This window comes from Mus caroli, unplaced genomic scaffold (genome assembly GCF_978045245.1).
Source record: "Mus caroli unplaced genomic scaffold, Mus_caroli_1 scaffold_5, whole genome shotgun sequence".
NCBI classification, from domain to species: Eukaryota; Metazoa; Chordata; class Mammalia; order Rodentia; family Muridae; genus Mus; species Mus caroli.
This window is the reverse complement of record NW_028227260.1, coordinates 74,640,449-74,654,494: the sequence shown is the minus strand read 5'-3', so window position 1 is coordinate 74,654,494 and position 14,046 is coordinate 74,640,449. Positions and strand designations below refer to the sequence as shown.

The following is a 14,046-nucleotide window of genomic DNA, read 5'->3' as shown; positions in this document are numbered from 1 at the left end:
ACTGAGGAGGTGGGCAAAAGAGGATCAAAGACATTCTTGGCTGAATAATGTGTTCAAGACCATCCCGGGATAATTGAAAGGCTGTCTCAAAAAAAAAAAAAAAAAAAAAAAAAAGTTCGATCCAGTAACAAGTCTGAGCAGTTAAAGGCATTTACTACCAAGTGTGACAACCTGAATTTGACAACCTAAGTTCAATCCCCTGCACTCACATAGTGGAAAGAAGAACCTAACTGCTGCAAGTTGTCTGATCTCTATGGCTCCCTCCCCAACTAAAGAAATGGAAAATCGATTGATCAATCAATCGATAGATAGATAGGATGTAGTTTCAATCAACTACAGACTGTACTCAAAAGATTATAATGGAGCTGAAAAATCCCCACTACCTACTGATGTTACAGCTATCTTTACACTGGAGTGCAACACATTACACCTTTTGTGGTTGATTCAGGTATAAAGAAACCTACTGCACTGCCAGTCATAGCAAACCATGGTACTGAGAAAAACTATATAGTTTTTTCTCTTTAGATAAGGTCTCACTAGGTAGCTCCTCGATGGCCTGGAACTCACTATGTAGATGAAGCTGTCCTTATACTCACATAGACCTACCTGTCTCTGCTTCTGCCTCACTGGGATTACACATGTGCACCATATTAGGTGTCTGTCTAGGTTTGCCTAACAGTAAAATCACCTGCTTATTCATTTCTCAGAACATAACACTGTTGTTTTGTTTTTTTTTTGTTGTTTTTGTTTTTTTCGAGACAGGGTTTCTCTGTATAGTCCTGGCTGTCCTGGAACTCACTTTATAGACCAGGCTGGCCTCGAACTCAGAAATCTGCCTGCCTCTGCCTCCCGAGTGCTGGGATTAAAGGCGTGCGCCACCATGCCCGGCTCATAACACTGTTGTTAAGCAATGCCTGCTGCAAGTGAAAACAGGAATTACTGCAGTAGGTGTCAGTTTATTTAGATAAAGGGGTTTTATTTTCCTGGGTATTAAAATGTTAGACCATCCTATATATAATACAGTACTTGAAAAAACAGTGAGGGCTTAGCTTTCATCCCTAGGGAGAGAGAAGTGAAAGTGGCATCATCTACATTTATTTTAAAAAATAAATCAGTGTGTATGTATATGATGGGTATGCCTCAGCATACACATAGAAGTCAGAGGACAACTTTATAGAATCAATTCTCATCTTCCACTTTTATGTGGGTTCTGGGGGATTATGTGGCAAGCACCTATCCTGGCTCAGCATCATTTATTAAGGATAGATTTGGGGGGGTTCTATATAGTAAACATATATAGATGGGTGGAAAGACACAGTACAGGAAGGTGGACCGACGCTCAGTGGTTAAGAGTATATGCTGTTCATGCAGAGGCTTGGGCTTAGTCTTAGTGTCCACATGGTAGCTCCATGTAACTTCAGTTCCAGGGGATATGATACCCTCTTCTAACTTCGGTGGACACCAGGCACACAGCAGGTGCACATACACACAAGCAGCCAAACACTCATACATATTGGCAAAGAAAAAAAAAAACCCACAAAAACCAAAAACCTTCACTTTCAGAAACAGGAAAGTAGTTTTGAAAAGATTTTGGGCAGAGCAACAGAAGAAAATGCCAGATGAGATCACATGACGCCAGAGAATGCGTATACTGATCAGAATACTTTGTGACACCATTCACTGTTATACATACCTATTACACCACACAAACACGTCCGTTTTCCAAGTCAGAAACAGAAAGAAACCTCTAGACAGATCACTCACTCATGGTAATGTATAGCTTAAAATGCATGTCTGTTAGTTAATGTAAAAAATTCAACTCTTTTAGCTATTTATGACATATAAGAATTATAAAATTCAGACATTGAATGTGTGCAATTGAAAGTTAATTTTATAGTTTAATTTTTAAATGTGTTGTTTTAAGGTAATACATTCTGGGGTAATCATGCAGTAACATACAAAGATAGCAAACTAGAATTTAAGATCTTGTTACTCTCTTTTGTTTAAGTGTGTATGTGTGCAGGCATGACACATGTCAAGGTCAGAGAACAACTTGTGAATGAAGACAGATCTCTCTTCCACTCCGTGGATCCTGAGGCTAGAACTCTGGTGGCAAGCACCCTTACCTGCTGAGCCAGCTCACCAACCCAACCAGCTAGGATTTAAAAATGACCAACACAAATAAAGGCATTAAAGGGGCGACTGGAAAAAACAGAATAGGTGAAACAAGTTTTGAACTTTCAGTGTTTAAGTCAGAAAAGAGATTATTTCCTATTTTCAAAATAATAATTATTTTTACAATGAAGTAGTGTACTTCAGCAAAACAGTACACGATGTGCTACTTTGGCCTCTTGGGAAATGTGGCATGTTAATCAAGCTTGTTAGAAAGAGATACTGATCGCTTTTAGACACAGTCTCTTGAAAAGTTCATCAGGCTATTCATTTAGAGAGAAATGGCGATGTGGGGGTGGGGGATGGGCTTCGGTGGTGGAGCTAGAGACAGGGGAAGCAAAGAGATCTGTTAAGATCAGAAATGGTTAACGGGTGTCTTAATTTTTAACTGGTCGTAGAACTAGTGGTTTCAACTGTGTATTTGTCATCTACAGCTCTCTTACAGAGATATATAATAAATTTACAAAAGTCTTACAGTGTATTTCCATTTTCTTTTTTTTTTAAATTAGGTATTTATTTCATTTACATTTCCAATGCTATCCCAAAAGTCCCCCACACGCTGTATTTTCATTTTCTTAAATCAAGTAAGGGTAGTATTTAAAAGCCATGACCTAGAATTCTAGAGCAGATTTGTAAAACAAACAGACCCCTCCCCAAGGAACAACAGAAATTGGTGCCTTCTGAATATTCCTTCTTGCCTATTTTGATGCAAAACAAACCCGCTTTTTTAGATCGTACTTTTCTACCTCTGGTGAAGATAATGCCATTTTCTATGACTCTTTCCATCTCTGGGAAATTTGCATGTGAAATATGTAATTGCTATGCGATAAGCTAAGTGGAACCGTGACGCAATGATTCATTGCAAATTGCCTTACAAAAAATGATTGCCATTTGGCGTCCACCTAGTCACTTTTATAACAGGTACCATTGTCAAAACTCCCCTCATCCGACGGTGTGCAAGATGCAAAAATGGAATTTTCCAGGTTTCCTAGCCCTCAACTTGCGCACTGTGTGTTCGCTGCAGCGCCACGGGGCCCATCTCCGGGCCAGGCGGAGTGACCCTGCTGCAGGGGTGGAAGTGCACGGCCGAGTCTCTCCAGCCTCGACGGCAGGGCTCTGAGGGTCAACCTCTGCGGATCCCTCCTGCAGAGCCCCTCTACCTCCTTTCCCTCTGGCCCCTGCCCCGCCGCGTCACCCCCCGCCCCCGCTACTGTAGCAGGCCCGCCTCTGGGGCAAGGCGCGCAGCTGGCGTGGGACAACCCTCCCTCTACCCGGTTCCCACACCGGCTCCCGTTCCGTGGCGCCGGAAGTGACGCGCCTGGGCTGAAAGATGGCGGCATTGGCGTTCAACCAGGGGGAAGGTAAACACCCGACAGGCGGCGCGCCGGCCCCCACGGGGCGCCTTCAGGGGCTAAGGGGGCCTCCCAGGCCTGCTCCCTAACCCACGGCTTCCAGTCCCCGCCCTCTCTCGGGGACAGGCTCGGCTCTGCGTCCTCGAGACCCTGGCCCGGGCCCCTAGCCCGTGGGCCCCGCCTCCCTGGGCGGGCCCCGGGCGGCTCCCTCGGCCCGCAGGGGGCGCGAGGCCCGGAGCGGCCCCTGGCTCGTGGCCCCCCCACGCCCCGCCCCTTTCCCGCCCCTTTCCCGCTTTCCTCCACCCCCGGCGTGGGTGATCCCGAGGCTCCGCGCGCTTTGGGGGCAGAAACCCGGAGACACCGTCGTCTATGTGGTTCCCGCTGGCGTTTCTGTTGCCCTCGGCCCCCTCAGCTGTCCCCCAGTTGGTGGTCCTGAGTCGGCTCTCCCGCCGAGCCCCGTGCAGTGCCGCGACATCCCCCGGTATTGGCGAGGCTGGGCCCCGGCCCCGACGCCGCGCGCGTCACGCCTAGACCAACTGTTTGGACTCGCCACTCAACCGCTGTCTTCTTTCCCAGGACTGCTTCTCGGGGGGCCTCGGGCTTGCGAGCTCTCCCGGCGCCGGAGCGCTCCGGCCCGGCCAGGGAGCGGCCCCTTGTAGAGGTCCGAGGAGCTATCGCGGTCCATCCCGGCGCCCGACCCTCCCACCGTTCGGCCACTGGCCCACTTCTTCCTGATGCAGACTGCCGTCCACTAGAGGCTGGACAGGACCCCCGAGGTGCGTAGCTGCCCCTGGCCGCCGGCCTGCGGAGCCGAGGCTTTGCCCGCGGCCCCGAGGAAGGCACGGGTTCCGTGGCCCTCACCGCACTGGCCGCACTCAAACATTTTGTAGATGCTGGGAGCTAATTTGTCTTTTGAGTTTACTTAAATTGTTTGAAATGTAAATTTTTTTCTGGTGGAGGGGGGAGGAGAGAGAGAGGAGAAAAAAAAAAGGAAGAAGCATAATTCAGCCATTTTTTGCAGCATAGAGCTGCAGGTACCATGATTATTTCCCCCCTAACCGGTTCCTTCCCTTTAAAAATCCTGTTTGTGCCTTAAATAGAACTATGCGAAATGTGCGGCATAATGCGTGCGGCATAATCAGAATGTCTGGGTCCGACTGGGCGACTGAGAAAATCTCGCACTGAGGGGATCGCGGACCGAGCCTCAGTTTCTTATCTATGCAGTGTAGTCGATAATAGCCACATCAGAGAGGTAGTGAGGACTATATGAGGTCATATATGTGAAAATAATCTATAGCTGTATAGTGGTGTAGAAAAATGTAAGGTCATTTTCTTTAGGTAACCTTTGCTTGAGTGGTTAATGTGGCTAACTGTTGCTGCCTCTTAATTTCTATATTATAAGTAAATAAGGACTAGCAGAACAGCGCAGTGATGGATAGCTGTTTAATAGTCAGTGTTCGTTGGCCTTCCCTCTACAAAATGCCAACTGCTTATTTAAATAACGGTATCCTTTAATTCAAATTTAATGTTACTGTAGGGCTTTTCATCTTTCTAGGCCTCTCAGCCCCTTTTCTTATTCAGAATATTTAACACCTTATATTTATTTAGTCTTTTTTATTTTTAAGAGGTTCACTTCCTTTGTCAATCTGATTTACTGTTGTCATTTTAAAAGCGTGTGTGTTTTTTAATTTCAGTGTTTGCTTTTTGTATCTACAGAACAGGATGACTGAATACTTCTAATCATTTGAAAATGGTTTTTCAAGAGCTTACACATGCATTCATGTTTCTCTAATGCTCAGTAGATCCAGAAATGTACAGGGAATTTCAACTTGTTAGCACTTCATGCAATATTTGAGGAATTCAGTTCTCGTTTTTAGTTACAGCACTTAGTAGGTACTTTGAGTCCCATTTCGTCAGTGGTAAAGGATGCTAATACTCTTTACTACCTGTTAATTGGCAAGAAATAAGATAGTAAATATTTGTGGCTCGAAAATAGAATTTACTTTCTAGAGTTTCAAAACTGTAGAATGTTTTGGCTTATAATAGTCAATTAAAAGTGAAAGGAGCATTTTGGAGTATATTATTTTTAGTCTTAAATTTTTTTTTCTGAGTAGATGTTAAAATTTTCATTCCCTGGTCTGATGCCAGTGGTCTTTCACAGTATGCTTGTGTATTTTTTAAAAAGACAGAGTAATGTAAGGTGGGTAGGGTTAGGTTGGAAAAGGGACAGCCAGCTTTAAAGTGACTGCTTTTATATTTTGGGTTTATCCCTTGTTCTGAAGATAATTTTCACAGATCACTACTTTACTGGGCATTTCTGAGTTTGACCTCTCTGCCTTGCTGTGGGTTATCATGGAGCCAAGGCTGACTTGACTGACTTCATGGATGTTCAGAAGCCAGGCTTTAGACTTGGTTTAATGATGTGTGTAAACCAGCATCGTACAATATAAATGATGATAGAATTTGTGCTAAGAATTGAAAATTTTTATTTTTCTTTCTTTCTTTTTTTTTTTTAAAGATTTATTTATTATATGTAAGTACACTGTAGCTATCTTCAGACACTCCAGAAGAGGGCATCAGATTTCGTTATGGATGGTTGTGAGCCACCATGTGGTTGCTGGGATTTGAACTCGGGACCTTTGGAAGAACAGTCGGCGCTCTTAACCACTGAACTATCCCGCCAGCCCTTATTTTTCTTTATTTAGGACAACATATACCAATAAGTAGAAACATATCATGACAAGTCAAGAGAGATGGGAAAAAGGAAAAGATGTTATATTTTAGTACCTTTAACAGTTTCCTCCTGATTTTAGCTCTGTCCCTGTGATGTTGGTGGCCCATGGTCAGGTTTGGGGACTGAATGTTACATGAGGACAATGACTCTTGACCTGGGTGGGGGATGTGCTGTCAGACATTTCCTCAGAACTAGAGTGCTATAGGCCATTTGGGCTTTTTTAAAATTAAAGAACAACAAAAGCTGGCCATTAGTGAGGGCTTGTTGAAATAGTGGTTTATTAGGAAGGGGTAGATCTCAGAAGACCCTAGCTCCATAATTTGATATCATAACCTTAGGCCAGTAACTTAACCTCATAGTTTGGATTTTTCATCTTTAAATTGAAGTGGTTATAGAACATGGAAGTTTGTGAAGTAAATTTGTCTGTACATGAGGAATTTACTAAGCATTTCCTATGTGCCACATACTGTTCTAGGTGCTGGAGATTCAGGTTAGTGTTAGTAGTTTTAACAAGGTTTTGTTGGGTTTGTTTTAGAGTTTTCTCCCCCAGTCTTTCTCTATAACCCAGGTTTGCCTTAAACTTGAGGTTATCCTTGTGCCTCAGCCTCCCATGGGCACATGTAACTATACCTGGTACAGAAAGTTAAAGTTTGGTGGCCCATTTCTATAGTTCTAGCACTAGGAGGTGGAGACAGTAGGATCAGTTCAGAATCTTCCTCAGCAGACACCCTGTCTCAAAAAAAAATTACTTCAGCATTAAATATAGGGAAAAAATAAGGCAGAGAGTGGAGATATAGATTCTTTAGAGGGGTTTTGTAACTTCTATTTAAGCTTTGTTTGCTTTTTTTGAGACAGGGTTTCTCTGTGTAGTGTTGGCTGTCTTAGAACTCCTGTGTGTAGACCAGACTAGCCTTGAATGAACTCACAGATATGGACCTGCTCCTACCTCCTGAGTGCCGAGAATAAAGGTGTGTGCCACCAAGTCCATTGGGTTCTGTTATTTTAAGACGGGTTTGAGACAAGGGCTCAATGAGTTGACTCTTCCTAGTGATCTAAAGAGAGTCATAGATATCTGGATAGAGTGGTTCTAGCCAGAGAGGAACAACACGTGGAGAGAGACTGGTTTTCTAGGAACAGCAGCAACAAAAGAGGGGGATGAAGGGAAGGAGGGAGGGAGGGAGGGAGAGAGAGTGAAAAGAAAGAAAGAAATAAAGAAAGAAAAAGTAAGTGTGTGTGTTAGTTGCAGGAGCATATCACTGCCATTTTAGGAACCATTGGCAAGGCACTTTTAAGTCAGTTCTGTCCTAGGTATACCTTGTATTACTGTTGGCATAAAAATAAATGATCATGGGGCTGGAGAGATGGCTTAGTGGTTAAAAGCACTGGTTCTAGAGGACCTGGGTTCAATTCCCAGAATCCACGTGGCAGCTCGTAACCACCTTTAGATCCTAAACTATGCTGGCTCTCATGGCCACTAGGCATTTAACATAGTACACAGACATCTGCAGCTAAAATCCATACACATAATACAAATTTAAAGCATAGGAGATGTTTTAAATCTGAAGGTCTCCTAGATCTTTAATTCAAAGGTGTGAGGGGCAAAAGACAGTTTCTCTGAGTGCTACAAAGTGAGAGACCCTGTCTCAAAATAAACAACATGCTACCCCCCCCCCGCCCGCCCCCAATAGAATGTAAGTAGATGCCCTTTGGTTTTTTGATTTCCTTTGTATTTTTGAGACAAGGTTTCTGCAGAGCTCTGGTTGTCGTTGAACTCCCCTTGTAGACCAGGCTAGCCCCATACTTACAGAGATCTGCTTGCTTCTGTCTCTCAAGTACTGGCATTAAACCAAGGAGCAAGAGACTCCTTTATGCACTGAGCCATCTCACTGGCTGTAGGATCCTTTAAAAAATACAATTGTCTGTCTGTCTGTCTGTCTGTCTACTGTGTTTGCATACATGTGTACAGGCCACACAACATGAGCGTGGAGGTCAGAGAACTACTTGTAGGAGTAGGTTCTCTACTGCCATGTGGGTTCCAGGGATGGCACTCAAGTCATCCTGCTTGGCTGTAACCACCTTTACCCACTGAGTAAGCTTAGTCTTCTCTCTTTAATGTGAGATCCTTAAAGCTTATTAGGCTGGGGTCTATTTCATTGATAGAGCATTTGCATCTCATGTGTGAAGCCCTGGGCTCTGTCTGCAAGCATTGAGGGAAAAATCTAGCTGAATCATTGAAACAAATAAGAACAGATAGAAAAAGTCTTTTTTGTCCTTGATAATATTTTTGAATTTAGTTAATACTGCATCGTGAACTTGCAGGAAATCTGTATCATAACAGCAGGAGCTTCCAAAAGATTCATGTTAGTTATATAATTCTTGGGGGAGAATAAAATGCTAACAGTACATGATTTGTGATTTCGTGTTAAAATGCAGCTTAGAAGATTTGGGATTTTATTTCCCAAATGAGACTGTTCCTAGAATTCTCACTGGATGCAATCTCTAAAGGCCATGGAAGCTGTTTTCCATGACCTCACTCTTGGGCTCCTTCTTCTTGTAGTAAAGGAGTATTCAAGATGAAAAATAGCATTGAAACAGGTGGGTTTTCCTTAGTTTTCTTATATTACAGGATGACTAAATACTAAACATGCCTGTGAAGTAAACTAATCGGAGAATAGGTGCAGTCTTAAGGCTGGAGGACTAGGTCTTTCTTAGTAGTTTAAGTCATCATTTGCAGTTTAGTACTTGAGCTATAAAAATATTTTGATGACAAGAGTTTCACTATCAAACAAATACACATTCCTTTCTCCCAAATTCAGCTGTGTTCTTTACGATTTAGGTAGTAGTATATATTTGAGGGTAAAAGGAGTGCTTCTTAGAGCTTTAAAAAAAACCCAAAACATATTTTGAGAGGTTGGCTGCTTTGAGATTGTTGAATTTAAAATTAACAGATAGGTTATAGAAATTGTGTGAGATTTTATGATTTGGAAATTTTTTTTTTAATAGTAAGTGCCACACTTTGATTTCAATATGCAAGTATGGTGTTTACTTCATAGGTGTCATTTTTGGTAGAACAATTCCAGTTTCCATTAAGGATAAACAGTAACTGTTTGAGAGGCTAGCTTTTATACTGAACAGCTTACAGTTTTGTATGAGTTTTCAGGCAGCTTTGGGATGAATATGAAAGCAGTTACCCCCACAAGACTTATTTCTTTACTGGTCACTAGAGAGTTTGAACTGTTAGAAATTTCGTGATATAAATAGCTGTAATAGTCTTTCAAAGCAGAATGTGTGCGTGCGTGCGTGTGTGTGTGCGCGTGCGTGCGCTCTCTCTCTCTCTCTCTATGTTTGCATGTGTTCATGATTTGTGTAGTCAATTATCTTCCCTTCACTGATACTTTTTATATCTCATAGAATTTATCTGGATTCTAAAGAACTTTGGTTTATGTGGGTTGTATTGATTTATGCAGAAACCAATACTAGGGAATTTTAAAATGCTTGTAATTCTTTGGAAAAGTAGCCCCCTTAAAGTTACATAAATAATGGTTTTTAATGAAAAATTTCTATCTTCCATCTTCCAAAAAATTACAAAACTATAATTAAACACTTGAAGTTAGGTATAGTGGCTCATCCAAGCACTTGGGAGTTTGAAAAAGAATTTGTGAGTTCCCAGCCGGGCGTGGTGGCGCACGCCTTTAATCCCAGCACTCGGGAGGCAGAGGCAGGTGGATTTCTGAGTTCGAGGCCAGCCTGGTCTACAAAGTGAGTTCCAGGACAGCCAGGGGTACACAGAGAAACCCTGTCTCGAAAAACCAAAAAAAAAAAAAAAAAAAAAAAAGAATTTGTGAGTTCAAAGTCAGCCTGAGCTATAGAGTAAGACCCTGTCTCAAAAAACACAAAACAAAAATCCTTGATAATTATTTTACTGACCATATTTTTACAAATCTTTCTGCAACATTTGGTCTTATAAAAATATGACAGGGGCTGGTGAGATGGTACAGTGGGTAAGAGCACCCGACTGCTCTTCCGAAGGTCCAGAGTTCAAATCCCAGCAACCACATGGTGGCTCACAACCATCCGTAACGAGATCTGGCGCCCTCTTCTGGAGTGTCTGAAGACATCTACAGTGTACTTACATATAATAAATAAATAAATCTTTTAAAAAAATATGACAGGTATTCACATTCTGGATACTCATTAAAATCAGAAAGTAAAGGTGAGAGGTAAGTTGGGGGTGGGGGCTGTCCTAGGTATTGAATTTAGGAAACTCATGCCTGCTAGGTAAGTGTGTTATCTCTGAGCGACAGTCCTAGTCCTTATAACAACTTTTTGTTAGCCCTGAAGCTTTCTAAGTATTTTGAGAATAATTTTGACCTTGACAAGCCCTTTCAGGTGACTAGGACTCTAGTTCTAGTTCTCTTTAGACCATATCATATGCTCAAAGACATGAATCAGTGTTTCTCCTACCCTATGTGTGTGTGTGTATATGTGTGTGTATGCATTACATATGTATGTACTGGGAATTGAGCTCTGAATCCAGGGCCCTCTACCACTGAGGTATGGACTAACTCTCTAGCCAGCTCCCCTCCCCCCATGCTTTGACAGTGCCAAGTTGATAAAACAAGACACATTGTTCAGTATTTCTTGTTCAACATGCCTTGTAATTTAGGTTCATTCTTCTTTTGGAAAAAAATATTTTAAATTCTGAAGGCCAAGTATAGAATATGTACACATTAGGTTTATAAGCCATAATTTGCCCTGATTTGAAGATACATTATGAGAAATGAGGATATAGAATTTCTGAACATTTACCATTTTGTGAGTTAGTAATAATTTTCTCAAAAGCCCCTTATTAATTGGATTTTTCCCAATCCTCATTGATCATAGAGCTAACTATTTGAGTTTTGTGTTATACTTCTTATAATTATTATTTTCTTTCTAAAATTGGTATAGTTCTGTAGAGAATTTTATATAAGATTTTATATCTTTTTTACAGTCTTAAATTTGATTTTCCTAATTCTTTTTTAAATTTATGTAAATATGTGTTTTTATATTATAATTTTCTTTTTTCTGTTTGAGTTTAAACCTTGCCATTCTAAGTCTTTTTTTTTTTTTTCCTTTGTAGTGTCCAGGTTATGGATTGAGAACAAGTTGCTTTTGTTTCACGTGTTCATTTGTAAGTTGGTTATTTGATGCCTTAAATGTTGATATTATAAATCTATGCTGTTTAGTAGAATATGTCAGATACAAAATGCGTTTTTAAAATTTTGTAAGCTGTAGGGTTTTTGTTTTTGTTTGTTTGTTTTTTTTTTTTTACAATGAGAGAAACACGTAAAATTATTTTTAGATTCTTTTAAATTCTTTATTTTAAAAGATCATAATTTCATCTTTTAAAAAGTTTTTATTATTATTTAATGTATATGAGTATACTGTAGCTGTCTTCAGACACACCATAAGAGGACATTGAATCCCATTATAGATAGTTGTGAGCCACAATGTGGTTGCTGGGAATTGAACTCAGAATCTTTAGAAGAGCAGTCACTGCTCTTAACTTCTGAGCTATCACTCCAGCCCCCTTAAAAATTCCTTTTTTATGCCCCTTTTCTTTGTATTATTAAGGTATGTACCCTCTCTTTTTAACACTTAATTATATGTGTGATCTTGAATAATGTCTGTTCATCTATATCTATAAAACTTAGTGTCTTCATCTATCAAGTAAGTCACAGTTGCTCTGGGTTGATTCAAAGTGTTGTTGCTATGAGGCTAGCAGTATTAGATTTATTATTCAACTTCTTTTTTTTGGTTTTTCGAGACAGGGTTTCTCTGTGTAGCCCTTGCTGTCCTGGAACTCACTCTGTAGACCAGGCTGGCCTGGCTTCGAACTCAGAAATCCACCTGCCTCTGCTTCCCAAGTGCTGGGGCTAAAGGCATGCGCCACCACGCCCAGCATTATTCAATTTCTAAGTAAAAGTGTCATGTTTACTATTGGGCTTGAGTGGCACCAAGAGAAAGGATGCAGTACCAATAGTGTACTTCACAGCTATGTATCATGCTAAGTGCTTTATATGCATTAAGTCATTTAATTCTCAGAGCATACGATAATGTAGATTCTATTACTATTAGTACCCTCATTTTACAGATGAAGACATTAGGCCACAGAGAAGCTAAATAGCTTGCTCTAAGGTCACAGAGCTAGTTGAGGTAGAATTACAATTTGATCTCTTGAGCACGACTCTAGATTTGACTGACTCATGCTTTCATTGAGAGACTGGATGGTGGTGTCAGTTCATCATGCAGTATTTCATAGTTTTCTGCTTCTATACATGCTTTCCATACAAGTTACAGATCCTGGTCTAAAGCTGTTGATCTTACTGTTAAGTGCATTGAGTGGAAAATACTGCATATGCCCTAGCTATCAAACATTACCTTGAAGTTGATTTAGATCTTGTATTTAGATTATATATCTTGGTGTAACTTTAAAGTATCTACACTTTGCTTGCTTGTTTGTTTGTTTAGTTTTTCGAGATTGGGTTTCTCTGGGCAGCCCTGGCTATCTAGGAACTAGCTCTGTAAAACAGATTGTCATTGAATTTAGAGATTACCTGCCTCTGCTTCTCAAGTGCTGGTATTAAAGGTGTGAGGAACCACTACCCAACTTTAGTTTTAATATGCATGTAAGAACATTGAATAGCTATACAATCATATAAAAAGTAGAATATCAAATGAGAATATTATGCCTCTAAAGTTCAGAGATTATATTTAATGCATGCTCTCTCTCTCTCTCTCTCTCTCTCTCTCTCTCTCTCTCTCTCTCTCTCTCTCACTTTTACAGAGACAGAAGGCTAACAAATCTTAAGTAACTAACAGATATTTCTGTTCTAAGACTGTTATTTAGGACCCTTTGCTATAAGTAGAAGTCAGCTCAGGTAGTAACAAGGGAGACTATTCCAAGAACATAAAGATTTCTTTCAGATCTGGATCTGGGGACTGGAAAAAGAAGGTGTTAAGAAGCACTCTTTGTATTCTTCCTTCTCAGTTGACTGCATTTCTGTGATAATCAGGCCACAAGTGTATGTCTATAGTTGCTCTTTGAAATGCTCAATTCTAGTACTACATAGTCAGTATACATCCCTTCTTCCTTTTCTCCTCTCTCCTGTCTTTCTAGATTTGTTGACAAAATGTTATTCATCTTGATTAATATTTCCCAGGTAGATCTGACCATATGTGATTAGGGCTAAACCCAAAGAGGAGCCTACCTGCTAGGAATTCTAGGCAGGCTGGGCAAACAGAGGATGGCACCTGGTACTCAAAACAGGAGTGCTGATTTTTTTGACAGGGAGTTTACTATTGCTTGATTGCCATATGATATTTCTGCCATAGTTAGGTATTTTGATCACTTTTTTGGAGACAAAATATTATACTGTAGGCCAGGGTGGTTTGCAACTTGTAGAAATCTTCCTGCCTCAACTTTCCAAATAGTTGGGATTATATGAATGAGCCACCAGACTTGGGTTTGGATTACTTTTTGATATATTCTGCAAGAGGATCATAAGCTAAGGCAGGCCTCAAGTGCATAGCCTGTCCCCCAAACAAAAATACTCCCTCCACAAAGAAGTATACCTCTTTATTTTTGCTGCATAGGGGTTGAACCAGGAAAGGAATTGAACCTGGAGACTTGCACATGCTTAGTTGTATTGCAGGTCATGTATCTCCTTTAAATGTTGTCATTTAGGGGCTGGAGAGGTGGCTCAGTGCTTAAGAGAACTTGTTGCTCTTACAGAAAGGGAGTTT

The 14,046-nt window shown here is 41.0% G+C and overlaps 1 protein-coding gene across 4 annotated transcripts in view; it reads left to right on the top strand.

The window, feature by feature from the left end:
- The first annotated feature begins 3,460 nt into the window (after positions 1-3,460).
- Positions 3,461-14,046, top strand: part of Klhl15 (kelch like family member 15) — a 43,266-nt gene continuing 32,680 nt past the window's right edge. Inside the window, exons 1-3 of one of the 4 annotated variants that reach the window (XM_029473267.2) lie at positions 3,461-3,533; positions 4,101-4,300; positions 11,381-11,431. The gene's annotated coding sequence lies outside the window, so the exon portion shown is untranslated. Of the gene's footprint in view, positions 3,534-3,829; positions 4,301-11,380; positions 11,432-14,046 lie in introns of those variants that run through there. The other 3 variants (XM_021153401.3, XM_029473269.2, XM_029473268.2) reach the window with 3 other exon arrangements.